Source organism: Alnus glutinosa, chromosome 8 (genome assembly GCF_958979055.1).
Source record: "Alnus glutinosa chromosome 8, dhAlnGlut1.1, whole genome shotgun sequence".
Classification (NCBI taxonomy): Eukaryota; Viridiplantae; Streptophyta; class Magnoliopsida; order Fagales; family Betulaceae; genus Alnus; species Alnus glutinosa.
The window spans coordinates 3224738-3235090 of NC_084893.1; the positions used below are offsets into that span (position 1 = coordinate 3224738).

The 10353-nt window shown below is 35.4% G+C and overlaps 2 long non-coding RNA genes across 2 annotated transcripts; one reads left to right on the plus strand and one right to left on the minus strand.

Moving 5' to 3' along the window:
• Positions 1–1557: 1557 nt before the first annotated feature.
• LOC133876460 (uncharacterized) lies at positions 1558–3497 on the plus strand. The gene is made up of 2 exons (XR_009901541.1): positions 1558–2137; positions 3097–3497. It is a non-coding gene; the product is annotated as an uncharacterized LOC133876460 (long non-coding RNA).
• Positions 3498–7339: 3842 nt separating this feature from the next.
• LOC133874758 (uncharacterized) lies at positions 7340–10353 on the minus strand. Its single transcript, XR_009901369.1, has 3 exons — positions 9783–10353; positions 8636–8671; positions 7340–7448 (listed from the first exon to the last, which is right to left on the minus strand). It is a non-coding gene; the product is annotated as an uncharacterized LOC133874758 (long non-coding RNA).

Below are 10353 nucleotides of genomic sequence, written 5' to 3' on the forward strand. Positions count from 1 at the left end.
GGGTGGGCTCCCGGGGCTGCTAGCTACAGGGTAGCATCGGGTGTCGCCGAAAAAAGTGAGGGCGGGCCAGCGTCTTCTCGATCTGACAGAGATAGGGCCGGACAGAGTTCAAGCTAGAGAGAAAGATAGAGAGAGAGCCGGCCGGTCGATCTTGAGCTAGCTAGAAAGAAAGAGGGTCGGCCGGACTGAGTGAGAGAGGCGCTGGAGATTCAGTCGGTAGACGGCGGTCGGCCGGATGAGAGAGAGAGAGAGAGAGCTAGGGGACCGGCCGGTTGATCGAGCTAGGGATTAAAATGATAATCGATCCTTTTAGAATTAGGGTTACGAACGGTTGTTAGAAAATCATCCGGAATTAGAAATTCCAGACAGTTTTTAAACAACCGTCTATATATTTATAGACGGTTGTCAAAAAACCGTCCAGAATTTTCTAATTCCAAACGGTTCATTAATAACCGTCGCTGTATATACAGACGGTTTTTTAACAACCGTCTATATATTTCTAGATAGTTGTCAAAAAACCGTCCAGAATTTTTCGGAATTAGAAAATTCCAGACGGTTTTTTAACAACCGTCTAGATATTTATAGACGATTCAAAATAAAACCGTCTGTATTTTTAGAGTCGGTTTGAAAAAACCGACACAAATTTTTTTTTCCTGGCGGTTTGGAAAAAAAACGTCTATAATTATTTTTTTATAGACGGTTTAAAACTGTCCAAAATTCCGTTTTTTTTAGTAGTGAAAAGACAACATTTGACCCATTTGCTGAGTAATTTTATAGAAGAGTAAGCACAATTGTTGAAGCTTTTATTTATATTAAGATGGCTTTTCATTAATGATATCACATCCTTACTTATTGGTGCCACTACGAATTACACCTTACCTCATAAATAATGAATTTTTGAAAAAAGTATATATATTCCCCTAAATTACCATGTAATTAATTGTCAATATTCTTTCCCCCAAATTACTAATTATATCAATGTTCCTCCAACAAAAAGATAAAAATGACTATAAATTTTTTTCAATAAGACAAAAATGTCTTTATAAATTCGAAAAAGAAAAACTAAAAAAAAAAAAAAAATAGTATGGGGGAATATTAACATAATTAATAGTTTGAAGATACATTGATAATGAAATAGTAATTTGAGGGATGTATGTTTACTTTTCCTTTAATTTTTTTTTTCCTAATTAAACGGCACTAACAATAAAATACCAAATAGTTGTAGAAACTTATAACCCTAACCAAGGGATACAATTTTAAACGTTATATCGTTCCCTTTCATATTTCCAAGGGATAGTTTGCAACTCACGTTTCCTTGATATACTCTTTTACTTAATTGTTTTTGAAACGACACCGTATGCACTTCCTATATATATCTACTCCAAGAAATTAAAATAGCAAAAAGGCTAGGAAGAAATTAAACTTAATTATTTTGTCACCTATTGGTGGTCATAAACCACTTAATTAAATTGAAATAGAAGTGGCTTGACTTTAACCAAAACTAAAAGACACTAAAAAAAAAAAAATACATAAGGTGAAATTTCTCCATCACCCCACATAACCTCTTTTCAAAGGTCTCAAAAATTTCCTTAAATTTCAAACTAGAATATCTCCATATATCAATTTTCTAATGGCGGTTGCATGATTAAGGTTTCAAACGCTATAAATTGGGGTTTAATAGGAGACTTTCAAACAACAAAAAGAACCCAAAAGAGAGAGAAATGTACATGCTATGACTAAAAAAGTTATGAAAGGAATTATTGTGATGATGATGGTGTTGGCGATCCTTGTTCAAGCTTTGGTGAAAGCAGACAACTCTTTTTTTTCCCATGTCTCTCCCAATCATCCCCCCTCTCTCACTCCTTTTCCGCATTCCCTGCCAATTATCTCCCTCTCTGCATATGAGATGGATGCTAAACCTCGAAGGATCAATATTCATTCACGGAGAAAAAATACTCCCAAGGAAACAGAAATTCCTGGTTCAAAAATAACAAAAGAAGAAATGAAATGTTTGGATGATTGCGAAGCAAAAATATTAAGAATAGGACGACTTTATGTTGGCCTTCTCAAGATTATCTATGAACTGTGTATCAGAAAGTGCCATAGATATGCATAGCCATGACCATAATTGGACGTGGTAATTAAAATCCCCAACCCTTCTCTCGCTCTCTCTCCCTACTTTATCGATCTTTTTAATTTTAATTTTAATTTCTAACTTTATTTTATTTTGACCAGAAATAATAAAGTGCTAACATGCAAGATCAATTATGTGAAACAAAAACAAGCATTTACCACAAAAATGAATCATATATAAAAACTGGTACATAAAAGTTACTTTTAAGGAGCTTAAAATAATTACTTTATTTATCAACGCAATCTCAAACAAACTCTAATACTTATGTATATATAGATTGTAATCCTAGTTAATTTTTGGACAAAGAGTCGCAAAACCGGTTACAGTTTGTAATCCCAAATTATGTTTTTGCAAAAGAATTTTATTCACAAATTTTGGATGCATGATTTCTGTAGTCGCCCAATTTTTGTGATAAATTTGGACATAAACCAAGTATAATTTTTTTTTTAAAAAAAAAAAAATGCATTTTTACTTAAATTGAACACCAAATTAATGCTACTTTTATGAGTTTCACTCATATTCGTCTGAAATTCTTCTATGGCGATGTCAAATAAAAGTTTGAGGGATTAAACTGAAACACAAAAATTTGGGGCATGGAATGACAAATATCAAAATTTCTTTGTTTTTATATAGGGTGGATCGGAACAAAGAAATTTTTGTGCTAGGGAAACTAACCAATTAAAATAACCAAATTTAAAAAATAAATAAATAAATAAAGAAAAGAAAATGAAACATAGAAACTTCCACTAATACAATTATGATAGTCGTTTTTCACTTAATTATAATTAAGCTTTTGTGTTTCACTTGTGGGGTGATTTGGGTTAAATGAATAGGTTATTTTATCACGTTCTTGTACTCTGAATAATTATGCCGAGATCAATATGTGCTAATACTTAATTAATACAAGCCTTGTTATTAAATTTATTAATCTCTTTATCTTTTTTTATTACTATTAATATAAGCTTGCATGCAATACGACCGGATCAAGGTTGATACACATACACAGAAGTTTCATGTCGGCGTTTTTTAATGTACGTGGCAGATGCAAATAAAGTTGAAATCCATGTGGGAAAATGCGATAGCAAAGGTGCATGGAAAGAATAATTATTAGCTTTTTTTCAATGTACTGGCCGGTAGATGCAAATAATGGTGAAATGTGTTGAAACAAGGAGTCTTGCACTAGAAAGACTCTATTTAATTAATAAGAGATGTATTATCTCATTAAGACTTTAGTAGTTCTATTCCATTAGCTATCTTGTATTCATGTATTCCATTTCATTTCATTTCTTCTACTTCCATGTAATCATCTATATAAGTAGGTTAGTTGATCGATTAATAAATTAAATATATGAGAAGTTAATTATTCGACTGTAGTAGTAATTTTGAGAGGTGGGGAGAGCCTAACTCATGAATTACTACAAAATACAACCCAAATGCCCCATGTTTAATTTGATACTTGAATTCACCAAAACAAATATCCTAACAATCATAGGAAATTAAGGATGTAAACACAAGTGCCTAGCTATATAGGCCTTATTACAACGAGATATTTGGAAGATTAATATATAATACCCAAGAAAACCCAATTAACAACCTACCCAAATTCTCACTCAAATCAGCAATCACAATCAATTCTGTATTTGTTTGTATTTTCTACCCTTTTGTAATATGTCAAATACTTGTATTAATTGAAACCATCGATGAATGAAAATTCAGGCAATCCATGTCCTCTCCTTTCTACATGGTATCAGAGCAGTAACAAGCGACCCACGTCATTCTCATTTTTTTTTTTTCTCTTCCGACAATTATGTCCTCTTCCCCTTTGAAGCCTCTGTTCTTCTCCTCTGTGAAGCATTCCCTCAAACAACCTAGCCGCTCCTATGGTCTCATCCCCCACCACCCCTAACACCTCCACTAGAAACAACCCCTTGACCCCCACTGAAATCCACGCCACTCAGAATCCCTCACCCGCATCTCTCTCCAGTTTTGCTTAGTCAATTTCAAAACTTACCAAGACCAATTACCTGGTTTGGCTTCATCAACTCGAGACCTATCTCCACGATCACAACCTCTATGGGTTTGTGGATGGTACCAAAATTGCCACGCCCCCGTTTTGAGATATAAGGGGAAACGCAATCTTGAGTACTAAAAACATTTAAATGGAAGCGTACATTTACAACATTAGATTTGTAAACTTCCTATTTTATTATTCATGTCTATTAATAATTCTTTTACAATGCCATGAACTCCAAAAAGGGACAAATTGTCACGCCCCCGTTTAGGAAAATAAGGGAAACGCGAACTAAAAGATAAATAAATAAGTAAATAAAGTCAGAGAGTTTCAAAACACAAGTAGTATTATTATTTATACCAACTAGGATAGCAATATCAAAATTTTACACTGGGGCTCGAAGTTATTTACAGCTCAAAAGTGAAGTGGTAAAGCAAAAGCTAGCAAATCAACATTGCTAGAAAAACCATCCCATAAGATAAAAGACTGAAATGAGTACAGTTTCCATCAACAAAATATGACTGTACTATCATGATCTATCAGCTCTACAGTCTATGTCCACGACGGAGTCCCCAGGTACCAAACTGCTACTATTTACAAGAACCTACATCCTCTACTGGTCCACTGTACAATAAGTCCAAGTTGCCCACGGATGGGGCCAGATCTGGGGGTCACTGACCACCAGGAGTCCTACAGGCACTCCTCCCCTCAAAACTATGATGTACACCTTCATCTGAAAATGGTTATAAGGGAAAGGGGTGAGTTCGACAACTCAGTAAGGAAATATCAACACCAGGAAAATAAAACATGCTATAAAATCATTAATTATGCATAATGACAAAAATATCATAATGAGCAATTAAAACAGAATTTATAAGTATAATTAACAGGACTTAAAAATAGATGAACAAGAAATATGAATAATGGCATGAATAATTAAATCAATTCTTTTTATTTCCTCTTTTATCCTTTAACTGTGGTTTAACCCTTTATAGACTCTAAACCGATGTTATCCGTGAGCGGAGCACGTTGGCTTTTGTCACAAAGACCTATGGACTCAGCCTGTCGTCACAGGGGAGAGCCGGTTCCGAGTTGGGGATCTTCCCTAGGTGAAGGCCAACATCGGCTGGTAGCACACACCAACACATGGTATGCTTGCCATGCTACCCTATGGGTACCAATCCTAGCTGTAATAGTGCCTCAGGGTTAAACAGTTACTGCACATGAACGTTTTCTATTATACTGTGGCTCTACTTTAACTGTATACTTTATTTCAAAACTGTAGGAGCCGTTTTCATAACTGTATTCATATGCAGAATTAATTTTTTTTTTTTTAAATCTCTTTTCTTTCATTCACTGGATTCATAAATAGAATCATATTCTTGAAATGCTCTTTATCATTTCTCTGAGTATGCATAATTCATAATTTTTGAAATGTTCATAATCATAACTTTAATTATGCATAAATCATAACTTTAAAAATGCTCTTACTCATAACTCTAATTTATGCACAAAATTCTTGAATAATAACATATGAGCAATAAAAGCTTCGCATTAAAAATCACATGATCAATGCTTTGTAAAATTCCCCAACACTTTTCAAAAGATTTATAGTAAAATCTTGTTGAGGGTTTTTCGGTGTTGTATCCCCTTACCTTGATAGCCCTTTTTGTCAGAGTTGCTTTTACCTAAATAAAATGCAAAGGTAAATTTTATTTAGAGGATATTCTGAAATTAAAAAGCCGTTATAACAGTTAACAATAAACTTTAAAATCTAAATTAAAGCTTATAATTACTCTATCATTTTATTTATACTAATTTTAAAGCCCACTGATCCAGCTAATTAAAAATAACCACTTTAAATCAGCCCATCAATAATAACAATTGAACTAAACCAATCATCCAAAAACTATCAAAACAGAATTTCTCCCGTTCACCACATCAAACCACAGAAAATCAAGACCCCAAGAAAACCACCCTCCAATCAGTTCCAACCTCCATGGAACCCAACCAAAACTTTAAACAACAGCACACACACAAGCTCTAATATGCAAATCCAAAACAATAAATCATCTAAAATTGGTTGCTACCCAAATCCATACGGTTCAACCACCAAAACTCACACCCCACTTCACGGCACACCCACCCCTGCTCAACCAAGACAGAATTTTCCCACAACATCAACCGGTTTACCCAAGAAATCAACTCCCTAAATTGAACCAAAATCAACCCAAAAAAAACAAAAGCTCAAGAAATTTAACTTACCCATGGAAAAATGGGTTTTCTAAGACATGGGTGCCGGAAAACATCACCGGAAAAGGCACCAGGAGACGTCGCCGGCGCGGGACCGTGCCCTGCCGGTCCGGCGGCGTCGTCTGCCCAGTCCGGTGGCCCACCCACCGGCTGGGTCTCCCTCCTTTCTCCCCTGCCTCTCACGGTCAACACCCATTTCTCCCTCACTCACTCCTCTCGTCTCCCTCTCTGATTGTGTAAAGAGAAAAACATGCAGAGAAGAAGAAAAGAGGAAGGAAAAGAAGAAGAAAAGAAAAAAAAAAAAAAGCAAAAGAAACAGAGGCGGAAGTGGAAAGAAGAAGGAGAAGAAGAAGAATAAAGAAAGAAGAAGGGAGAAAAAGAAAGAAAAAAAAAAAAAAAAAAAAAAACAAACAAAAGCTGCAGGTACCGCACGTTTATAGAAGAAGAGAAAACAAAATAAAGAATAAAATACAAAAAGTAATATATACATGCCAAGATTAATAAAGGACTAAAGAGCAAAACGAAATGTACTGAAACTGAAGACATTACCTGCTGGTTTTTGCTCTGATTTTGCAACCTTTCTCAGTTCAGTGAAGAGGTGATGAAGAAGAAGTAAGAGTCAAGGGTTTATATAACTTAGATAAGTTGCGAACGTGGGACGGTGGGAGATAAGGATTAAACAGAAAAAGAAAGCTTGCAGATCCCGGCATTCACGGACAACCATAGATAATCAGAAAAAAATCTCATGCTAATATATCTCATGCTAAACAAAAATAACCCACGTCCATCTGACTCTCTCTTTTTTTTTTCTTTTTTTTTTCTTTTTTTTTACTACTGATTCGATTTTATCACTTAACTATTTTTTTTTCTTTTTTTTTTTCTTTTTTTTTTGCAACTAATTATCAAATCTTAAAATATTTTAATAATTGTTATTATTATTAGGGTGTTATACAAATTATACAATATAAAGGTTTGGCCGGTCGACAACGATCTATTGCTTTTAGCGAGGTCTACGCCCTTGCAAGAAATGACTTCGTCTTACTGAATTATCTGAAAAGGTTTGGGGGAAAAAGGGGTGAGTTCGACAACTCAGTAAGGAAATTACAACACCAAACAAAATAAAACCTGCTGTAAAATCTTCATGCCATAATCTTTAGTCATGCATAATGACAGTTTATACAAAATAAAACAGAATTTATGAGTAGGTGGATGAGGAATATGAGTAATGGCATAAGAATGACAGTTTATGCAAAATAACAAAATGAACAATTAAACAAAATTTATGAGTAAGTGAATGAGGAATATGAGTAATGGCATAAGAATGACAGTTTATGCAAAATAACAAAATGAACAATTAAACAGAATATATGAGTAAGTGAATAAGGAATATGAGTAATGGCACAAGAAAATTTATAATGATCCAGTAAATTCTTTTCGTTTATTTTCTCTTTAAAACTGTAATTGTGGTTTAACCCCTTATAGACTCTACACCGCTATTACCCGTGAGCGGAGCACGTTGGCTTTTGTCACAATGACCTATGGACTCAGCTTGTCGTCACAGGGGAGAGTCGCCGGGTTGGGGATCTTCCCTAGGTGAAGGCCAACCCCGGCCGGTAGCACACACCGTCTTTCGGTATGCTTGCCTTGCTACCCTATATGGTACTGATCATAACTGTAATAGTGCCTCAGGGTTAAACAATTACTACACATGAACGTTTTCTGTAATTCTGTAGGCTCTGCTATAAATGTACTTTGCTTTAAAACTGTAAGAGCCGCTTTCATAACTATAGTCATGTGCAAACTTAAGATCATCTTTTCATTCAAAACTGTATTCATGTATAAATCATAAACTTTGAAATGCTCTATAATCATAACCTTGAAATGCTCTTATTCATAACTTTAAGTATGCATAAACCATAACTTTGCAGTGCTCTTGATCATAACTATAATTATGCATAAATCATAACTTTAAAATGCTCTTAATCATAACTGTAATAACTTTGAAATACTCTTATTCACAACTGTAATTAGGCATAAACCAATACTTTAAAATGCTCTTAATCATAACTGTAGTTTATGCACAAAATTGCATGAATATTAACATATGAGTAATAAAAGCTTGACATTAATATAATAAAAATCACATGAGTAAATGTTTCGTAAAATTCCCCAACACTTTTCTCAAAAGATTTGAAATAAAATCTTGTTGGAGGTTTTTCGGTGTTGTATCCCCTTACTTGAACTTGTCCTTAGCGTCAAGGTCGAGCTTTTACCTAACAAATTGAAAGAAGAAGCTTAGAAGAATATTCTGAAATTTGAAGCCTACAACTTAATTAAAATAAATATAACACGTAACAAGAGGTCTCCAATTTGTACTACCCATCAATACTCATAAGTCCACATTATTACTTAGTGACTAAATCATCAACGCTCAAAGAATTTTAATCATTTGGCCTAACCCGCAGAAATTCCCTAAAAACAACAATTCCCTTGAATTAACTAATCCTTAATCTGAAACATCATATCCAAACAAACCAATATTAAGTTGAACTCATTAAGATTTATGGCAACATATTAGAACCCTATCCAAAACATAAACACCATCCGATCATCAAGATAGCTCAATTCTCATTAATTTGCCCAAAACATGATAAATCCTCAAACCTTAAGCAGAAATTCAATGCCCTAAAAATCATCCAACAATAAATCATAATTAGAAAAACCAACATTCTCAGGCAAACCCAGAATTTATTTTCAATTTAAGCAATGGATCAATAATTTTCAATATATATTGAAACTCAAATAGAATTTTTCATAAACGAGATTTCAACCCAATCAGTCACTAACTAAAAGTCTTTCATAAAAAATTCTCAGTAAGATCATCTAGAAAAAATTATCATCACAACCATTCCCAATCACTTTTTCACAACAAAAATCATATTTTACAAATTTTGAAAACAACCTCACTTTCATCCGAAATCAGTAAATCCAAAATATAATACATGGTCAAAACTTAATAAATCCACTAAAACCCATCCACTGTGAGCCAACCTCTACCAAATCCACAAAGAACCCATATACAGAAAACAACTATAAACCAACCGACCATCAACACATATATCACTGGCCAGCAAGACCTAATCTCAAAATTAATCCAATCTCAACCCAAAATCAGTTGACATACCCACTGCCGATACACACACACACACGGTTCAGCCATCCAAAACCCCCACCCACAGAGAACACACCACACACATAATCAATTCTATGTCCAAAAATAGCAAAACACAATATCAAACTCCAAGCTTTAGCCATACAAATTAAAATCCAAAGATTAACACCGAAAAACACCACACATACAAACAAGGATAACCCAGAAATTACCCATAGTTTCTGGACTTAAGAGTCGCCAGAAAATCCTACTGAAGCTCGCCAAAATTGCACTCCAAGTCACCGGAAATCTCCATGGAGAACCGGGTCTCTCTCTCGATTCGATCTGGGTCACGGGTCTCACGTCACGGGTCGCACGGGTTGCTGGGCAGTCCCCTACAGACAAAAACCATCGAAGAACAGCCTCCCACCCGCCGAAAATCGCGTCGGAAAGTCATTCCTGTAGGGTCGGCTTTCACGGGACTCGAGTCACGGCTCACTGGGTTACGGGTTCGATGGGTCTTCCTCCAGGTTTCACCGAAAATCGTGTCGTCGGCGTCGACCCAGCTCCGCCGGACCGTACCTACCTCGTCGGAAGTCGAGCCCCAGGTCGTCGGATCCTCCCCTGGTTCTCTCTTTCCAATTCGATCTGGGTCTCCACGATCGACCCTCTCCCTCTCTCTCGATCGTGTTCTCTCTCTCTCGATTCCACTCTCTCCCCTGATCTCTCTCTCTCTCTTTCTCTCTCTCACTCTCTCTACTTCTCTCTCTTCTCATGATCTCTCTCTCTCCCTATCTCACTGTG